This window comes from Acartia tonsa, chromosome 1, assembly GCF_053477335.1.
Source record: "Acartia tonsa isolate MP-2025a chromosome 1, ASM5347733v1, whole genome shotgun sequence".
NCBI classification, from domain to species: Eukaryota; Metazoa; Arthropoda; class Copepoda; order Calanoida; family Acartiidae; genus Acartia; species Acartia tonsa.
In genome coordinates, this window is record NC_137260.1 from 55,933,653 (window position 1) to 55,939,199 (window position 5,547).

Below are 5,547 nucleotides of genomic sequence, written 5' to 3' on the forward strand. Positions count from 1 at the left end.
TGTCTTACTTGAACATTTTAAAAAGAATGTGCAACTAATTCATTAATTTCCAAATATAATATTAGTTATGCTAACACATAAAACCGCATTAAGCAAGTCTCTTTCTCAATATTCTACCAACCACTGAATTGATTAAGATCTGCTTACAGTTGAATATTTCATGTTTATCAATTTTCATAATACTTTTTTAAAATATGTAAATACTTTAATATGTAATTATTTTTAACACTGAAGGCCCCATTCAATACACCTCTGGTTTATGGAATGCCTAATAATCGTAGATAACACATTAGGAAAAGCATACTATTGATGTGATTTATTATATCTGTAAATGTTATGTAATATTTTTATTATAACTAAACTGATTTGAAAATATATCTTATCTTAAAAATAATTATTGGCAGTTTAACTTTACAAATGCATTTGACAACCTCTAGGAGGTAAGGCTTTGCTTGATCGGATGGAGGTTGCGTTGTTTGATTACGAGCATAGGCTCAAATAATGTTTTATATATGTATTAAAAATGTTATGCAGTAGTATCCTTTTAATTATAATTTACAAAGTAGGGCAAGACATTAACCCAGAAAAATGTAAAACAAAAGAAAAAGAAAAAGTTGTTAATAAAATTTGCACCTTTATAAAGTATTTTGGAAACAAGGATCATGTTATCTGAAACAAAAGCGTGCAGCAAGATATTATTAAAATAGTATGCCTAATTGTACCATAAATCATTTTATCAGAAGCAAATTCCTAGATTTACTTTTTATGTGATAATTCTTAATGGAAGTTTTGACCTTTTAGTTCAAATAGAGTTTGCTATACTACTTAGGATCTCTGTGTATTTGTTTGTACCAAAGATCTCGTTAACCGCTAGACCGATATGGTTCTGCTTTACAGGGTAGCTTTTCCTAAATTCTGGTAAGGTTTATAACAAAGTGACAAACAATCTATCAAATACGCACAGATGTACCCACCTGAACTATAGAAAAGCTTCGCTTTTATTAATGCATACAGCAAGACGATCTATAATATTTGCTGGTAATTTTTATTTTCCCTATTACATGTTGTAAAAATTTATTCTTGAAAGTTGCTTGGCTTTCAATACTAATTGCATAAGTACATTGGTCATACCCAAAATTACTCCTTCTGTGGATTACAATTAGTGATTGAAACGTTTAAATTCTCAACTAAATGAACCAAAAGTTTCCAAAGTTGTTAAAGAATAAGAAAGCGTTGTTATAAAACTTTGGGGACTAATACAATAAACAGCCCATTGTCCCCCCTCTCTCTCTGTGGGTATTTTTCATCCAATGTCAGACATAAACTGAATATCTAATTTTTATTCCATGACTTTTCAATTTTGGAATATAAAAATTTCTAGTCCAGTAAGTAAATGCATAGCAGGAAATTTAAAATTGAAAATAAGACATAATTGACTCAGGAAAAAGCACAAAGATTTGAAAAAATTAAATAATTAGAGATATTTTTTTAAAAAACGTTAACATAACGTAACCATTCTAAAAAATTAGGTAGAATATAATCAATACCACAGTGACGCGACGTCGCGCTCAAAGTACCAGCAGCTCCGTTTAAGTGTACTAAACGGGATTTGACGAGCCAAATGCCAATGCCGTACGACTTTACAGATATATTTCTATTACTATACATATTCTACATTAAATATAATCTATGTTCTATTTACTTTTAATCTATTTTTTGATCCTTTAATAATTCATATTTTTTCATTTTCTCCGTTCACTAATTCTCAATGATTGGCTATATATGTTGCTTGTGTTTTCAAACAGCTTCGCTGCCATTGGACGTTATCGTCTTTGTTTTTAGATCCCAGTCGCCTATTTTACTTGCTGGCGACTGCAGTGTATTTTAGCCGTCATCATTGGATAATACGGGGGGAGATTATTGGTGTTATTAAGGTCCCAAGATGCCTGAAAATTAATGAAAAAATGCGCCTTATTGAAAGTAATAAATATGGTTGCAATAAAGTTTTTATTGTTTATTTATCTTAAATGTTTTCCTTATATTGAGAAATGTGTAAATATTTAAATAACAAACAAGGATAACAACATTCATAAGTAGCTCAGATTTATAAAATCTGACAGGTGGATTAAATGATTTTTACAACAGACGAGGGAAATCTTCACTTGAAATTTAAAAATTCTATTTCAAGTGAATTAAATTTCAGTTGATGATATGGAAGGACAAACAGACGTTAATTGAGTAGTAGAACTTATTGATTAGAATATTCTTTTTAAAAAATTTCAAATGGCAGTCGAGTTTTTTCATGGTTCAGCAGTAAGTAAGCAACCAACATAAATACGTGAATTATAGAAGAGAAGCATATTTGTTAATTAAAATTGTTCTGCCATCTGTCTTTAACAGCACCCAAGAAACCCAGGGCCAACACCGTCGTTTCTGGTAGTCAGACAGAAAGGCATTTTAAACTAGTATAGAATAGTCTCGCCTAGTAAAAAAAAAACATGTACATATATAAAATTGTAGCTGGTGGAAGAATATTGAAAATATGATAAATTATTCCCGGGTGTGTGCGGGAAGAATATATAGCGTATATCTTCACACAAACAGATTCAAACGGAAGCTAGAGATTCTTCTTACATAGTGTTTGTTGCTGCGCTTCTTAGGAATATTATATTTCTAGTTCCTCTTGTAGATTTGAAACGGGAGTTAGAAAAATTATCTAATTTATTTGATTTTTCAGCATAGCTCAAAACCGGTTGTAATCAAGTTTCGAAGTCATTCTGAAAATTCTTATTTTAAAAGGCTTTTACTGACCATTATACACAGTTAAGAATTTTAGATAAAAGCTGTGCAATCAAAGGTTTGGTTGTATATAACCTAACCCAATACTGGGCGTTAGTATAATATTGTATTAGGATGATGCCCGAAGAAGTTTTTCTGTTGTATGGCATTTTTCTCGATTTAAAAAATCCTACTTCCGTTAAGAGTCTACTGTGATCTACACTTGAGGTAAAGAGTGAGAAACAAGGACAATTAAATTCATAAGATTGTGATATAGTATTTATCATGCGCCTTTTGAAACGTACCTAAATTTTAGATGGATCCTGTTATCGCCAGGATGGGTAGATAAAAAATGCATATTTGTGCCATTTCAAGTCAGAATATTTTATAATTGGTTCTTTCATACAACTAAAATGAAAGAAAAATCACCTTGAAGTGTGGTCTACACCCCCCCCCCCTCTCCCTTCGAATGGATAAACCCATTTGAAAAAAATGCTACGATTTCAAAAAGATATAAGAAAAAGAGAGGAGAGTGAAAAGTAGAGAAAGAGGCTTTAAATACAATTTTTATTGGCGCGAGGATAAAATGTAAATATTTCATATTGTCAATTTGACACTCTCGTTCTTCCTTGGCAGACAGGGAGTGGACAACTGCGTGAAAACTTGTGGTAAAACGGTATAAAACTAAATTGTATACTTTGCCCTTAGAAATAACTGTTTAAATGCAAAATAGTTTAATATTAAAGGGTTTAAACTAATTTCAGATGATCTCAGACGGTTCTAAAATTGCTTAATAATACCACACAACATATTTAGTTTTTTCTTTAGAACCCAATCGGTTCAGTGGTTACTGACATATTTTGGCTAATAGACAAACATATTCTTCTAAACAAGGATATATTGTGCCAAATTATATAAACAACTTTCAAAAGTAAAAATAAATTTTTATAAAAACAGGCTAAAAAATAATATAAGCTTTTCTAGTAGCATGGCAACTAAAATAACATAAACTCATTTAATCAAATTTATTTCATAATGTAAAGATTATCGTAATATTCTAATGGCAAAATAATAGGTAGGTATACATATTAAATTCAATCATAATTTATTTCCTAACATTCGGATCTAGTCGCAAATACAAAGAAAGAATTTAAAAAAACATTTAGCGGGCTTCCAAAAACAGCCGTCCTTTAAATCAAGGATGTCCAAGATTTCTATTGTAGGGGGAGTAAAAAAAAACTTTTTACTCACCCCTAGAAAATGTTTTTGCCCCCCGGGGTAAAATTGAAATGTCCTTGCATTGTATTTCGACTTTATTAAAAAATGGTAATGCAAAGCAAAAAAGGGTAAAACATAAAGGGGGAGGTAGGTTGTGCTAAAATTCGTAAAGGTATGAGTTTTAAGGCTTAAAAACAGTAGTAGAACGATAATATTCACTAAATATGTGTATTCCTTATTGAAAAGAACAACTTTTTTATAGTTAACATAAATTTTTATCATTGTACTACTGTTTTTAATTTTAAAAATGTTTAAAACTCACAACCTTTACGGAATTTTAGCACAACCTTAGTTATCATAATAAAACTAAATGAACTAATGAGTAAGTATTAGGCAAATAAACTAAATAAACACAAAAATAAATCTTTTTATACAAAATCTAGCAATAAACATAGTATTATCAATCTACAAAATAATTTGTCTTTATAGGCAAAAAAACATAACTTTTTAAAATTAATTGAAAATTTATTTGTTTATATCTGACAAAATAAAACTTTAAATATTTAAAGTAAAGAAATGGGGTATAGTCATTTTCGTGACAACGCCTCTTAACGTAGTATTTTTACAGAAGCCTGCAGAGTTAGAGCCCCCCGCAGTGGCTAGAAATAGGAGAAAAGCTACTGTGAAAATACGATGAAACGCCCCTTAAGAGGCGTTGTCACGAAAGGGACCATACCCGACAAAAGTTTAGAAAATATAACATATCTTTTAAAGAAGTCTAATGATATTCTATGTACTCTGAAATATTATATTATTCGAGTAAGTTGAACTAAGCTATGTAAGGTTATATTGATAGGTAAATGAATGATACTTAAAAAGAAAAAAACTCGAGTTTTAAACTTTTTGTAGGATATCTTAAAATAAATCTTAAATACAAATAAAAATTTAAAACTTTCAAATAGTCATCATAAAAAGGTATTAAGTCTCTTGCTTTATCTGTGAATTTAGCTGAAAATAGAATTATTTAATCTTTCATTAACCTATCCATGTAAATATTGTTAAATATATGGAAAATAGTGGAAATCATCTGGATTTAAAGAGATAAATATGGCATCGTTATGGTTATTACTTCACAACTTATAATGTATTTTACTTTATATAGTACATAAATATATATTGTTCTTATTCAGATTTCTAAGCCAGTAGATACGGAAGTAGATCACTGTGCATCAGAACAGGTAATGTAAAATTATTTTGGGTTTTATGATTCAAACAACTAAACAAAAGGGATAGTTGCATAAAGTGCATTTGACAAGTTTGATTGCAAGCATGAGTTACAATAATACCATATAACATATATAAGTTTGTATTACAATAAATAGCAATCAATTAAGAACCACCAAAATAGTCATCATGTCGTTTTAGTGAAAACAGGACAGCCATTTATGTTGCATTTATCCAAAAGTCTTTATATTTTAAAAACTACCTGATAGAAAATTGAAAATCTTTCAAATATATGTCCTATGGATGTAGTTTAACTATTGAACTGAA